General features: G+C 41.0%; 1 long non-coding RNA gene across 1 annotated transcript; it reads left to right on the plus strand.

Moving 5' to 3' along the window:
• The first annotated feature begins 756 nt into the window (after positions 1–756).
• On the plus strand, positions 757–13,495 carry LOC311091590. The gene is made up of 7 exons (XR_014608123.1): positions 757–1,040; positions 1,137–1,486; positions 1,816–1,932; positions 2,030–2,151; positions 12,340–12,399; positions 12,862–12,932; positions 13,064–13,495. It is a non-coding gene; the product is annotated as an uncharacterized lncRNA (long non-coding RNA).
• The last annotated feature ends 1,877 nt before the right edge of the window (positions 13,496–15,372 follow it).

The raw sequence follows: 15,372 nt of genomic DNA on the forward strand, positions 1-15,372 counted from the left end.
CGCATGAGACTGAGGTGGCGAATCCTCAGACTCAGCTACAATACTCACAACATCCAACTCCTCAGAGCTGGATAGTTGCAGTACTGGTACCTCTATCGGGGGGGAAGAAACCGCAGCGCGTGCTTCCACACCCTGATAAGAGGCACTGGATCTATCAGACGGATGCTGAGATAAGGCAGAGCCCGTCTCAACATCCACTGATAAATCCATCTGTGAACCCCAGGTCTGAGATCGACGCCGTGCCTCGGCAGCGGCGGGACCCGAGCCCTGGGGAGCGTGGTCGGGATTGAACCGAGCCAAGCGGGATCGGAGCGTACGCAATGGAAGCGCACAGCAATGCACACAGTCACCACCCTCGAGTGCTGACTGGGCATGCTCCTCTCCCAAACAAACAACACAAAGAGTGTGTGTGTCACCTCCCGTTAAATAACGCGGGCAGGGATGGACACACACTCTAAACTGCTGCTCGCTCGCCATACTGAATATATATATATATGATATAGACAGACAACACCAAATATACAGACAGATTTCACACAGAGCGCAACTGAAGACTCAGAAAGCTTTCGATTTCTGTTTCGGGCCGGCTTTTATAGCTTCCTGGTACGTGACGTCACCCGCCTCTGACGTTCCGCCACACCATTGGACTGATTTTACATGTGCTTCAAGACGTCATCACGCAAAGCGTTCCCATAGCGTCAAACTCGACGCAACGCGAGTTCCCTTGAAAGGGAACTGAAAGATGTAGAAGGGAAGGAAAACATTTGAGGGTCGTGTGTGAAAATGGTGTTGCAGCGATCTGGAGCGTGGGGTACCACGGTGGGAGGGGCTGAGGAGAGGAGTTGACCCAGAAAAGGTTGGCGCCCTTCCGCGACTGGTTCTGGGGCGTGGCCCAGGCTAGCGGAAGGTCTGCGACGACGTGGCGCGGGGGCGGGGCCCGGCGCTGCATGTGAGGAAGGTGGAGACACTGCGGGACGAGCGATCGGGGCCCGGCGGGCCTTGCTCATTCGAGCCGATGGGATGGGAGCTGAAACAGAAGGGTGAGTATATTGTAAAGAGACATATAAATTAAACAATTCTGCTTTTTTCATTCTGCGGGAAAAATTAGCATCGGAATTAATTAAGGCTTGTCTCAGCCACTTAACTGTCCACTTCCCTATGGGAGGGATGTTTGGGTGAGCTGAATAGTGGGAAGGCGCGGAGGAAGACGATGAGGAAGATGATGAGTTCCTCGCTGGCGGTGGTGAGGGGAGTCTTTGGCACTTGGTGTATGCGGAGAGGATCTGGAGGGCCGGCGTCCCCTGTTTGAGGATGGAGGCTCGATGTTGTTGTTAGCTGCTGGAGAGGAAAAGGTCTCTGGATCGGTGGTTTGCGATGGAGATACCTCCGTGATGAAAGACTCATCGTCGGAGGGGAAGAGCTCTAACTCGGACATGACGGCACGAAGGCGGAGTCCGATGCTGAGAAATTTGTCATGAGACAGGAGGTAATGGAAGGCTTTATTTATACTGGCTTCTTCTTGTGCTGATTGGATGATTACCTGAACATGCTCCTCCCGAACTTTGTTACATAAAACTTCATATATTATGAGACCAAATCAGCTTTACACAAGTCAGTTCAGAATGCCAAAATTGACTCAAAATGTTGAACTGAATGACCAACAATGGATGGAAACAAAATAAGATGTAGAGGAGGAAGGGTATGTGTATAAGAGGTGGTGAACAAGCAGGAAGAGAATGAGGACGAGAAAGAGCAAGGTGTGGAGAATGTTGTCAAGGCTGGATCTTGCTTCAGGGTTTTTCCCTTTGCCTGCAGAGATGACATTGCCTGTGATGTGGACAAAGTCCTCTGGCCGGTCCCAACATGAAGACGTGATGCTGAAGCAGAATCAATCAATGACCTTGATTCTGCAGTTGCACAACTCTTCTGAGTGTACTGTAACATTCTTTTTATTTAGCTTTTCATTCATTTTGACTGTAATCTTTTTGGCTCTTGTAGTTGGGTCACTGTATTTTCACTGTATATACAGAAAAATTGAAGCTAAAGCCTGTAGGTCCCAAAGCCTATCCCCAAGCAGCAGCTGCCTCGTTTGCTGACCATTCAAATGGGAAACACACAAATTGAGGAACAGCTATGTTCATGCACAGCAGGGTAAGTGAATTTTGAAAATAATCTAATAATTATGAATCAAACAGTTTATCCATAAATCCTGTGGAATAAACACAAGACATTAGCCTGACCACTTTGCAATGATAACATTCTCCCGCTTATATTTTTAGCGTGTCAGACACAGCTCACACGTCATGGAGCAAACGTAGGTGTTTTTGTTAATCCTGTCGACATTTAGTTGTGAATGGGGACTCCCACACTGCTTGATCCACGCCCGGCATTTCTCCCCTTGGGTTTTAGGTTTTGGGAAGGGAAAAAATTCCACCCCCCCGTCCAAACTTTTAGGATACCGGGTATCAGATTTGCACAATCCATACGAACAACGCTTTGGCATGTATCCCTCGCTCGAAAGCTTGCCAGACCTCCCATGCCTAGTTACGGTTGCTAAGCCAAGATTGACTTGTGGCGGTTTTCGGGCATGATTTACCGAAGGGTCAATTGCAAAATTTGTTTACTTTGTTACAACATGCTTTTTTTACTGCATGCTTTGTTTGATTTTGCCCGAAGACTCAGAGGTTCTCTGAAAGTGGTTTGAAAATTTGGTTCCCTTTCGAGGGAACTCGCACTACGTCGTGACGACACTTTGGGGAACGCTCTTAGCATAACGCATCTGAAGTATGAATGAAACTAATCCAATCCTGATTGGTGCTGCGTCATGACATAATGTGTGACGGCATACACGGAAGCTACAAAGGGACGCCGGCACACAACAGAGTTAGCTTTTTGCTCTTCAGCAAGCGCTCTTTGTCAACTGTCTGTCCTATTTGGTGTTGTTTGTCCTGTAGGAACTTGAATTGTTACTATAAGTACAGCTGAAAGCGATCGATGTGTGATACTGTTTGGATGCAAGGCATGCACAGTCGGCACTTGAGGGTGCTGGCTGTGGTCATTGAGAAATATGTCGACGCGTACAAAAAAAAAGACATGCGCTTTCGGGTGTTTCATCCTCTCGCCTATTGACTTTCTTCTCGAGGGCTGAAAGCCGATATGTATATGTACGGCTTGTATCTCGCATTGCAGAGGCAACGTGTAGATTATGAGACCGGTTAAATTAATAATATTATCTGGCTTGAGAAGTTAGATATTTTAATTCAGACTTTGTTTCACTCCCCTCTGGGGAGCCCTCAAGAATCAATGTCTGTATCCCGCCTTCAAGTGCGTTTTGGAACACACAGTTTTCCAGCTATCGCACGCTGCTCTGTCTGCCCCTCAGGCTTGTGGCCAGGCAGCGCTCGCGTCCGCACATAGAGAATCGTTTTTGACCAAACCCTGCCGGAGAGCCGCTTCAGTGGTTCGAGAACGAATCTCAAACGATATCCGAAATCAGCTTCCCTTAGTAGAATATTTCAAAGCATGGCAATACCTGCCGAATATTTCTCCTTGGGTCCTGCGTACCATTCAGAAGGGATACAGGCTACGGAGTGGTTTGGACTGCAGTCGACCTATAGCAGGGTCGGGTATTGGAACAAGAATTAAACTCCCTGTTAGCAAAGGAGGCTATAGAATGTGTTCCTCTATCAGACAGGGAGTCCAGGTTTTACAGCCGCTACTTCATACTGTAGTTCTCAAGAAGGATGGGGGGTTGTGTCCAATTCTAGATCTAAGGCACTTAAATCAGTCTCTGAGGAGATTCAGGTTCAAGATGCTCACTATTCCCATCATCGTGAGCGAAATCAAATCCGAGGATTGGTTTGTCACGATAGATCTGAAGGATGCATACTTCCACATATCCATCCTTCCATCTCACAGGAAGTTCCTGAGGTTCGCTTTCGGGGGCGAAGCGTTCCAATATTGGGTTCTTCGGTCGGCCTAGCTCTCTCCCCTCGCTTATTTACCAAATGCATGGATGCAGCTCTAGTCTAGCGCCACTGAGGCTTCAGGGTATCAGGTTGCTGAACTATATTGACGATTGGTTTATTATGGCCCAGTCACAAGAGTTGGCAGTTCGGCATCGAGATGCCGTCTTTGCCCACATCCAGAGCTTGGGGTTGAGACTCAACACAAAGAAAAGTGTGCTGTCGCCAGTCCAGAGAACCACGTTCCTGGGAGTGGTGTGGGGTTCGGTCACGATGCGGGCACAATTGTCTCCTGCACGGATCGAGTCCATCCTGGCCACAGTAACCAGGATAAAGCTAGGCCAACCATCACTGTAAAACATTTTCAGAGAGTGTTAGGGCTCATAGCAGCAACCAACTTCATTCCATTCGGTCCCTGCAGTGGTGGTTGAAAACCAAGGAGTTTTCCCTGAGGGGAAATCCGCTCCGCATGATCAGGGTAATGCACAGATGCCTTCTTTCCCTATCTATGTGGAAAAAAAGCTTGGTTTCTGTCCCAAGGTCCCGCTCTGGGAGCACCATGTCTCCGGAAAGCCGTTTTGACAGACGCCTCCCTCACGGGCTGGGCGTGGTCATGGACGGCCACTTTATGAGAGGTCTATGGCAGGACCATCATTCCTCCTGGCACATAAATTGCCTGGAAATGCACGCGGTATTTCGAGCTCTGAGGAATTTTCTGCCAGACCTCAAAGGTCACCACGTCCTTATAGGTCAGGTCAGACAGTATATCGGTGGTGTCCTAAAAAAATCATCAGGGGGGTCTGAGATCCCGCCCTCTATGCAGACTGGCAATTCAGATCCTCCTGTGGTCCCAGGGCAGACTGCTGTCTCACAGAGCAACATACATCCCAGTGGACCACAACCAGGGAGCAGACATCCTGTCGAGGCAGGGTCTGAGGCCCAGGGAATGGAGACTTTGGTGTTGGAGTTCCTCCATGACCGCTTCTCGGCTGATCTTACCCCGTCCACACTCAAGGTGTACGTGGCTGCCATTGCAGCTTTCCATGCTCCTCTGGGTGATGGGCCCCTGGGGAGACATCAGCTTAGTCGTACGTTTCCTCTGTGGGGCTTGGAGGATGAGACCTGCCGCTCGTACCACAGTTCCCACATGGGACCTGGCAGTGGTTATCGAAGGGCTGGTCGAGGTCCCCTTCGAACCGCTGAGAATACCCTAGCAACCTCCTAGCAACACCATAGCAACCACCCAGAACACCCTAGCAACCACCTAGCTACAGCATAGCAACCACCCAGAACACCCTAGCAACCGCCTAGCAACGACCTAGCAACCACCCAGAATGCCCTTGCAACACCATAGCAACCATCCAGAACACCATATTAACTGCCTAGCAACGCCCAAACAACCACCCAGAACACTCTAGCAACCGCCTAGCAACCATCCAGAACACCCTAGCAACCACCCAGAACACCCTAGAAACCACCTAGCAACCACCCAGAACACCTAAGCAACGTCCTAGCAACCACCCAGAAAACTCTAGCAACCGCCTAGCAACACCATAGCAGCCACCCAGAACACCCAAGCAACCAGAATAACTATTAGAATAACTATTTAACTATATAGGGGATAACTATTTAATAGAAAACATTGTTTTTAATTTTACCCAGCTTCTTCAAGTTTGTATGGCGTGTGACATTTGGAACCTCATTATATTGTATTCTAGGTAAGATTACTGCACTCAGAAGTTACTGGTAAGTTTTAGTTGCTGTTTGCATAAATAATTCGCTCACTGTTTAGTTTTTTTTCCCTAGGTGGATAGGTCTGCCATGTATTTGCTAATATGACTTGCACGTGGAATACTGACGTTAACCGCTGTAACATGATGCTGACACTGATTTCTAGCAACTTCAGCGCTGGGTTTATATAGTCAAAGTCTAAAGTCTTTGATAAATTTGTTTAAAATCTATGTGGAGACATTTAGCTGTCTTAAAACAACTATAAAGTACGGTGGCCGAGAGAGCTCAACGCGCTGCAACTGAAGAAAACACATGCAAATAGAAAAAACACCCGCAAATTAAGAAAACATCTTCATCAGTTTCACAACACATGTGTGCTCCAAATACTCACAACACAACCAAATACAGAAATGCGCTGCAAAAGTTCACAACACAACCCGCGCTGCAAAAGTTCACAACACAAACAAATACAGAAACGCGCTGCAAAAGTTCACAACACAAACAAATACAGAAACGCGCTGCAAATAGAACAGAACACAACGGAAATGTTTCCAGGGAACCCAATAAGTGACGGACGGACGGCTGGGACGTGCGTATTGCTCGTGAGCTTTACCTATGCCCTACTCTCTTAAAAGGGCAGACGGAAGAGCCCTTGAATTGGGCACTTTGGAGGGAGCGGGGCACTTGTGTGCCATTATGTTGATGACAGACATGGGCAGTATTTCAATTAAATGTATTTTAAATACGTATTTAATTACTTTAGTGTATTTTGTAATTTGTATTTTGCAGGTGTGGAAAAAATAAAATGTAGTTTGTAACAAAATATTTTGAGGGAGTGTATTTAGAGTATTTCAAATACTTAAATACTTAACAAAAATCATCATATGCTTATCACCATAGTAAATGATTTTGCCATATTTTCGGTCTGATGTTGGCAATGGCAATGTCCAGGTTAGATGCACGAAAATCACTTGACACCCTGTAGACCGGGCTCCCTTCAAGAAGTGAATGAGTTTTGAACACAGGAGAAGAAGTGGTGCTGCTCCTCTTAAAAACGGCATTAAAGGGTTAGTTCACCCAAAAATGAAAATTCTGTCAGTAATTACTCGCCCTCATGTTGTTCCAACCCCGTAAGACCTTCGTTCATCTTCGGAACACAAATTAAGATATTTTTGATTAAATCTGAGAGCTGGATCACTCCTCCATAGGCTTGCCCACAAAAAGTATTCTCGTCGCTTTATAAACTTAAGATTGAGACACTGTAGTCACTTGGACTATATTAACGATGTCTTTAATACATTTTCTGGGCCAGCAAGTTATAATGCCTTATGCCTATGGAGGAGTGATCCAGCTCTCAGATTTCATCAAAAATAACTTAATTTGTGTTCCGAAGATAAACGAAGGTCTTACGGGGTTGGAACAACATGAGGGTGAGTAATTACTGACAGAATTTTCATTTTTGGGTGAACTAACCCTTTAAGATTATTGTGGGAGTATTTTTGTATTTTCAAAATACTAATTACTTGTATTTTATTTAAATACATTTTTCACATCAGTATTTTGTATTTTATTTTGTTACATTTCATGAGCCAGTATTTGTAGTTTGTAACAAAATAGTTTTTGATGTATTTGTGCCCACCTCTGGTTGATGAAGGGAGCAATGAAAGACAACGTAATTTCCTCATTATTTTCACCTGGGATGTTCCCATGACAACGCAGCGCGTGTCCATCAGCTTTCTTACCAGAAATATAGTATTATTGCTGTTAACATAACTGTTGCAAATAAATATACATTTTATACAACACAGTTTTTAAAATATGCGTTATATCTGTGTGTGAGTGTCTCAACTTTAAAACTTGCCTTCTCATATTTGGACCTATAGCTGCATTCTAACATTTCTTATGAAACTTATTTTAACATAACATGACAAAATGTGTACAATGTAACTGATGTATAGATTAATGTCTTTCCCTCATGTTCTTTTTCTCTATCTTTATTTATTTATTTTAGTCTTCAGCTCATTGTTCTTTTTAGTATTCTTATGACATTGAACATATTGTAAATACATTTTGTATATTGTATACGAAGTTGTATGTCATAAACGTGTCATCTCTGTATGTTTTGCAAAATAAATAAATAATAAATAAATAATAAAAGTAGACAGCTGTAAGCACGTCCTAGCCGGGTCCGTCACTTATTGGGTTCCCCGGAAACATTTCCGTTGTGTTCTGTTCTATTTGCAGCGTGTTTCTGTATTTGTTTGTGTTGTGAACTTTTGCGGTGCGTTTCTGTATTTGGTTGTGTTGTGAGTATTTGGAGCACACATGTGTTGTGAAACTGATGAAGATGTTTTCTTAATTTGCAGGTGTTTTTCTATTTGCACGTGTTTTCTTCAGTTGCAGCGCGTTGAGCTCTCTCGGCCACCGTAATAAAGCATTGTTCAATGCATCTGCAAAAACAGAATTAGTCATTATAACATGTACAACATTACATTAACATTATTTTTATTTGCAAAATGAAGCTGTGTATTTATTTCTGAATTCCTGAACAATTTGGCTTCATTGTTATGATGTAAATGATCTTTGAAAAGTAAAAAAAAAAAAAAAACATGTTATGAACATAAAGTTACTTTGTCTTGAGCTGAAAAGCCAGTTATGGTTGTGTTGATTGGGGTTTATATTTGTTCAAGCTTGACAACCTTATTGCCTTTTTGATTACTTCCTAATTATAAATAAGTACAATGATTTCATTCTTAAAGGGTCACGACACCCCCCTCTTTCAGCTCAAGTCTAGCTCACAATCTTTTTGAAAAATGCAACTTAATTGGGCGTGGTGGCTGTGAGAAGAAGGGAGGGGAAAGGGTGTGATATGGTACGGCAGGGGAGAGGGGAGAGGGGAGAGGGGAGAGGGGAGGGGGGGAACTGTCATCGACTGTCACTAAAAATCAGTGGTTAAACGTGAGGAAATGCTAGATTTTTTTTTATAGCTGGCAAAGTTATAGTCTAATGAAATACACTGACACCTTATAATTGTATTTAAAACATATAAATGCACATGTATATGTATAATTATGTCATTATAAAATATATATTTGTTTATATACACACTATAAATGCATATATATATATAAAAAAAATCTTTAAAAAAAAACGTTCAGTAGCCTACATAGCCTAGATCTACGCGCCCCCTAAACCCACATAATAAAGATGTACAGTGACATAGAAATTTGCACAAATTAAGTATACGTTCCATACAATTGAGGTATTATCGAAATATCTAAATTTTAATAACGAGTGATTTAACAGAAGGCAAGTAAAACGGTCAGGGTTACATTTTAGACACACACACACACACACACACACCTCTGAAGCGATAGAAAAGTCCTCGGGACCGCATCACTCGCAAGACGAAACCTGCATTGGTGTACAAGGCCGAAGTCCACCATTCTCCCGTTGAATGGTTGCTACACACACATAGTTTAGAAGTGTCCGTGGTTGATGGCCAACCAGCCGCCCGCAGTCAGAGTCTAGCCCGGGCAGCATCGCGGGGAAAGATGCACTGGAACTTTTGCACCACGAAAACAAACGCGCGTCCCATCATTACCTCTCTCATCTACTACGCGATATCAAAGTTTGACATGTCTGTCATTGGAAAGTTCCACATGGTGTCATGAATAATTAAGAGAAAGTGTCTTCTCATTGGATAAAAAACTCAGTCTCATTAATAATTATGAGACACCGATGAGTCATCAAAGTACTATAGTGCTCTGCCACGTCACAGCCTGTGACGTGGACACAATGAAGATTTTAAACCCGGAAGACGAAAATAGCGTATAAAAACTAAAATGTAACCATTTTCCCCCTACTATTAAATCTAACAGATGCTAACATTGTCTTCAATGGTGTTCAACACACATACCTCTGTTAAAATCTCAGAAATTTTGGTTTAGGGTTTCATGACCCTTTAAAAGGGATGCTTATGTGGCAGTTTGCAATTTTAGGTTAAATCCGACTACGCCACCCGGAAATAGTCCGGGAACTTGTTCAGGTACACAAAGCACGCAGATACGTAGTGGCTGAGTTAGATAGCAGACAACGATGATCGTACAAAACAGTTTTTTATTCAAGAAGACACCATTTAATAAATACAACACGATCTTCAATAACAAATCGTAGAGTCAGATAAAACAACAATCACACACACACGCACACACACACACCACTTCAGAACCTGGGGGATTTGTCCTGACTATTAGATCAACACAGCAACCACTCGTGCTCTCTCACAACACTCCACCCACTGTGAACACTGCAGACTGTCAGTCAAACCACCACCACACCCAGAATACTTCAGGAACCACGGGTACCCCAGATTCTGAAGGGAAAAGACAAGAACAATCAATATAACAATAAACACAGACTCTTTCCACATAAAACTCTGTCAATGAAGCATATAGTCACACCCGGCCGTAAAGGCCTGTCTTTCTCAGTAACAATACCAGCCAACCAGCTGATGCTCGTGGACCGTAATCAGCACGATAACGGGCGTTAATGGGTCATTCCCCCATGTCTTGACAAACATATTAACCACAACAGAAAATCAATTCAACACACAGAAAATCAATTCAACACAAAGAAAACCAAACACTCCTAATAATATACAAATATAAGGGTGACACACATAGACCTTCGTCGCGGTAAGGTTACCCGTCCTCGGTCCACCCGTCGAGAAACACTGTGACAGCCCCAATTTAGATGTATCCTGGCAGGCTGTATGCTCGGCGCGTATTTTGATCAGCTCTGACGTCGTCCTTGACCGGATGGAATTCGCATACAAGTTCACAGAAACTGTAGTTCAAATAAGAGACGGAAGGGCGGGCAAACACAGCGACTTGGGGGTGAAACACAATCCGTCCGAAGTCGTTCAGCGTCACACATAAATAAGAGTTACAGAAAGTAGTACGAGCCGACAGCGTCTTCAATGCTCCCAGAATCTGCAAAGCCCGCTAAGCCTGTTAAGCCTGCTGCAACACCTCCACGCCTCATACCACTGCGGTAATTAACTCATGCCGCGCAGTGCACTCAAGGCGTGCTAATAAAAGGCTCGCCATGATAAGAGTTCACTCCACGTTCTCCTCCACCACACTCCTAAACCTAAACCGGCGCCCCAGAATGACGTCACCTCCCGAACTCGGAATAGCACGCTTCTCTAGATGCCTGCCGCATCCCTTTTTATAGAGCTCGGGCGTAGACGTTATGGAATGATGCATTGTGGGTAACGGCGGCCATTTTAGAGGCAACGCAGAAGCGTTCGGAATAAAGTAATAGCGTAGCCGACCGGTCTCCACCGGCACCGAGAAAGAAAGAGAAAAAGTTATGGGCCGTGACAAAAAAAAGTTGGCTATACCGTATACTTACAAACTTAACAATGAAGCCAAACAACGCTACTTAAAAAACAAATTAGATTATAGGCGAATCGATCCCTATGAATAAAGTCTGGAGTAGGCTAATACCAAGCCTCAGTTTCCTGATATTTTCCTACCTGGTCTGTGGAGTGAGCGCTTACACCTCCGATCCAGAGCCGGATTTACAATTTCCTGTGCCCTCGGCAACAACATTCACACACACATTTTAATTGTTTAATAAACAAATGGGTTTTTTTTGTCACAGTCGGCTGCAAAGATGAGGTTGACGATGCTGATTGGCGATCTTCGCTGTAAGTTAAGTGAACGCGCCAGAGAGAAATGCAAATTGATTAACTTACATAAGCAGAGAGCTGTCTGTTTTCTTTCGTTTTGAATTGTTTGTTTAAAAGTAGACACTTTTAGAAAAGTAGAACCTGTCACTGGAGGCTCACTTGCAGTTCACAAATGGATGAGTGCAAGATCTGCAGATCTACAAAGTAAACGCGGAGAAAACAATCGTTCGCACCGTGAACCAAGCATCAGTGGTGACACACACACACACACACACACACACACTTGTCAGATTCTGTGAGCTACGAAGCTTGTCTATGTGGGTTTGTTACACTTCAGGAGTTATTTATTATACGTGCAATAATCCACTGTTTTCGTCCGGTTGACGACCAGCGGCGACCCAAGCCATATAGGGAAAACTAATATGATTTATGAGGCGTTTGCCCTGTCGATCATGAGACCGATTACAGCAGTTCACAATACAGCAATACTGAACCATTTTCCAAAAAATAACCTAAATTAATGACCAAATGATCAACGTTACCTACTGCCTACTATACGCTACTATACAGTACATCTACTTCCGTACCGTGATTCCCACAATGCATTGCGGCGTGACGCAACGATCCCGAGCTCTATACCCACAGAACACCATATTTGGGAATTAACCCTATGATGGCTGATTACATCACCACACTTATATAAGAGAGCATTTGAAACTGCTGAGTCTGTGAAGGGTTTTGATTATATTACCCACCAAGTACATAGTACTCAGCGTACTGTCATTCTTAAAAATAAAACAAATCGTTCATCATAATTTGCCTGCCTTATATGTGTGTGTATATGTGTATATACAGTATATATATATATATATATATATATATACACGTGTGTGTGTGTGTTTATAATCTCTCTTTTTTTTCATATTAATATTTGTTGTTTTTCAGACCAGCTGCTATAGAAGAAAAACTGAAATCTGAGTGCAGAGACAAGCGAAGAAGAGAGTAGTAAGTATGATTTAATCTCATATCACCACTGTTATAGAGATTTTTGAATCAGGCTTATTGAAAGGTGATTGATAGTTAGGAAAATGTTAGCAACGTGTCCATTTCAGGTGTCTAATTTGTGCTGCCTTTGAGTCATTCATGTAAAAATCTGTTTATTTAATTTTTTATTTAATTATTTTTTTTAGTAAAGCTTCAAGTCACTTGTCCTAGTTGTCCTGGCATACAATATTTTGCACAACTTCTAATTTCCTTAAATCTTTGTAACAGAGGTGAAGAGAGAGCATGACCACAGACATGTTCATGGGAAATACCCTAGGTTTAAATAAACCACAGTTATCAATATACAACATACCCACTAATACTCACATGTTGCTTTATTGCTGCAAATAACTATATCAGTCACTTTTTTCACTGTAAATTGTGTTGGGCTTCTTCTAATCTCATCTTCAATGTAACTCATAGAGTGCTGTATATTAACGACAGACAAGAGGATAATGTCCGGCTTGATGAGGATATAGCCAAAGCTTTTAAAGGTAAACTGAGAAGTCAACGGAATTCTAATGCATTTCTATGCAAATTATTATACATACCTGTATATTCAAACATGGATTCAAAAATGTTAATTATTGGTTAATTTTATATAAATTATTCTTCCTTTTCACAGATCCTGTGATAAAGCAGTCTTCAAATACTACAGTGTCTGAACCACAAGACCTCAGTTGCAGAAAATGAGTCATACTCAAAGAAGTGACCGTCCACTTGAAGATGAAGGTGTGACATTCAAACTCGTCTGTTTCTTTGGTTCAGCCATTTGTAGGCCTAAGTTTGTACATAATGCATTATTCACTTCTGCACATTGTTTTTCTGTAACTGTTATTTAAATTTTTTCAGAAAATTGCATTGTGATGCTTATTTATTTAGTGATGTAATATTCAGTGTACTTTACAGTAATACAGGTATAACTGAAATGTTCTACAAAAAATGTATAAATATAGCTCTGCCACAGCATTTCACTGATCTATGTTATGCATTTTGTTCAAGAGATTATATATGCTGCTGTACTTTTTTAATGTACTCTTATTTATTTTGTAATGTACACAACAAGATACTATATTAAAAGTTTTCTTGATTTCAAAGTCTGTGTATGTCTTAACATTTATATTTAATGATTTTTGCACTTTTAATATACCATTTTAAATACTGAATAAAACCGCTTTATAATAAACTATTAGTGTAATGCTAATACATTTTTTATTTTATTTAAATGTTCTTGAAGTACATTAAAATTAAACTTCAAATATATTATAACTAGTTTAAGACATATGAAAGTATATTTTTAATGAACTGTAAAGAAATGCACTTAAATGTACTTTAAGTGGTTCCATTTTAGCACAATTTAATATATCAAAATATAGTGCAAATATAATGCATATCTTGAAATAGACTTAATATACTTGAAGTTGTTTCAAAATAATTCATTTAATATGCACTTAGTATAGTACAATTTAAATATATTTCTTTTTCACCTGGGTATATTGCTTGTATGTTTCCAAGACACTCATAATGAATTTGTAATGTTCTTGTAACGCAAATAAAGTACACTTTAATATCACTATGCATGAAATTAGTCCCTACATGGGCATATACTTAAAGTACACTAATTATACTTAAAGTTGTTCCAATTTAGTACACAAAAGTACACTAAATGCACTTAAAGTTATGCGTTACTACAATGTAATTACTACTAAAATATACTTAGTACAAAATTTGTTGTTCCAAAATAGCATACTTCAAGTTAACTAATCAATGTGACGTGTCATATAATGATATGCGACAATATATTTACTAATAAATCTGTCAGGTTTAGAGAAGACTCAAACAGGTGAGTAAATAAACAATGTTTATTGAGAAAAGAAGCACGAAACCAACAGATGTAATGGTGAGTAGGTACTGCAAACTTGAGATGAAGATAGAACTTAGCTGAATAGTAATATGAATGTCTTTGCAGGTGGAGTAGAAACCAGAGTAAAGAACGGATGATGAAGATGATCAACGGAGAAGGCAGATAGGAATAGAGAATGAAGATGAGTATCTCAGGTTGGTAGATCAGGTAAGTAACAGGTAGTGAGTCTTGTCCATATAAAGATAAGACCAGACACTGAACAGAAGGTGAAGGGTTGTATTTAAAGGGTGCGAATGATGAGGTGATGATGAGGGGCAGGTGTGGTGAATCAGTATTCCGGGGAGAGTGAACGAGTGGACAGAGTGTGCAGATCTGGTGGATCCCCGACAATATCATAATGTATATAATTTCATATTCAGTAATACTCTTCATAATACATAGATGTAAGGTACAGGTCAAAAGAAAAAAATAGAAATCTTTTGTAACAACAATATACACTACTGGTCAGTAATTTGGGGTCAGTAATTTTTTTCTTTCTTTTTTTTTCTTTTATTCAGCAAGGATGTGTTAAATTGATAAAAAAGTGATAGTAAAGAAGATTTATATTATTAGAATATATATATATATATATATATATATATATATATATATATATATATGTGTGTGTATATATATATATATATATATATATATATATATATATATATATATATATATATATATATATATAATAAATGCAGTTCTTTTTAATCTTTTATTCATCAAATATATTAGGCAGCAGAACTGTTTCCAACACTCATAATAAATCAGAATATTAGAATGATTTCTAAAGGATCATGTGATAGACTGGATGTCACATGTGACACTGAAGACTGGAGTAATGATGCTGAAAATTAAGCTTTGCATCACAGGAATAAATTATTTTTTAAAGTATATTCAAATAGAAAACTATTATTACTACTATTACTAACTACTATTAAGTTGTAATAATATTTCACAATATTACTGTTTTTTCTGTATTTTTGATCAAATAAACGCAGCCTTGATAAGCATTAGAGACTTCAAAAATA

This window comes from Abramis brama (genome assembly GCF_963993115.1).
Source record: "Abramis brama genome assembly, chromosome: 10".
Lineage (NCBI taxonomy): Eukaryota > Metazoa > Chordata > Actinopteri > Cypriniformes > Leuciscidae > Abramis > Abramis brama.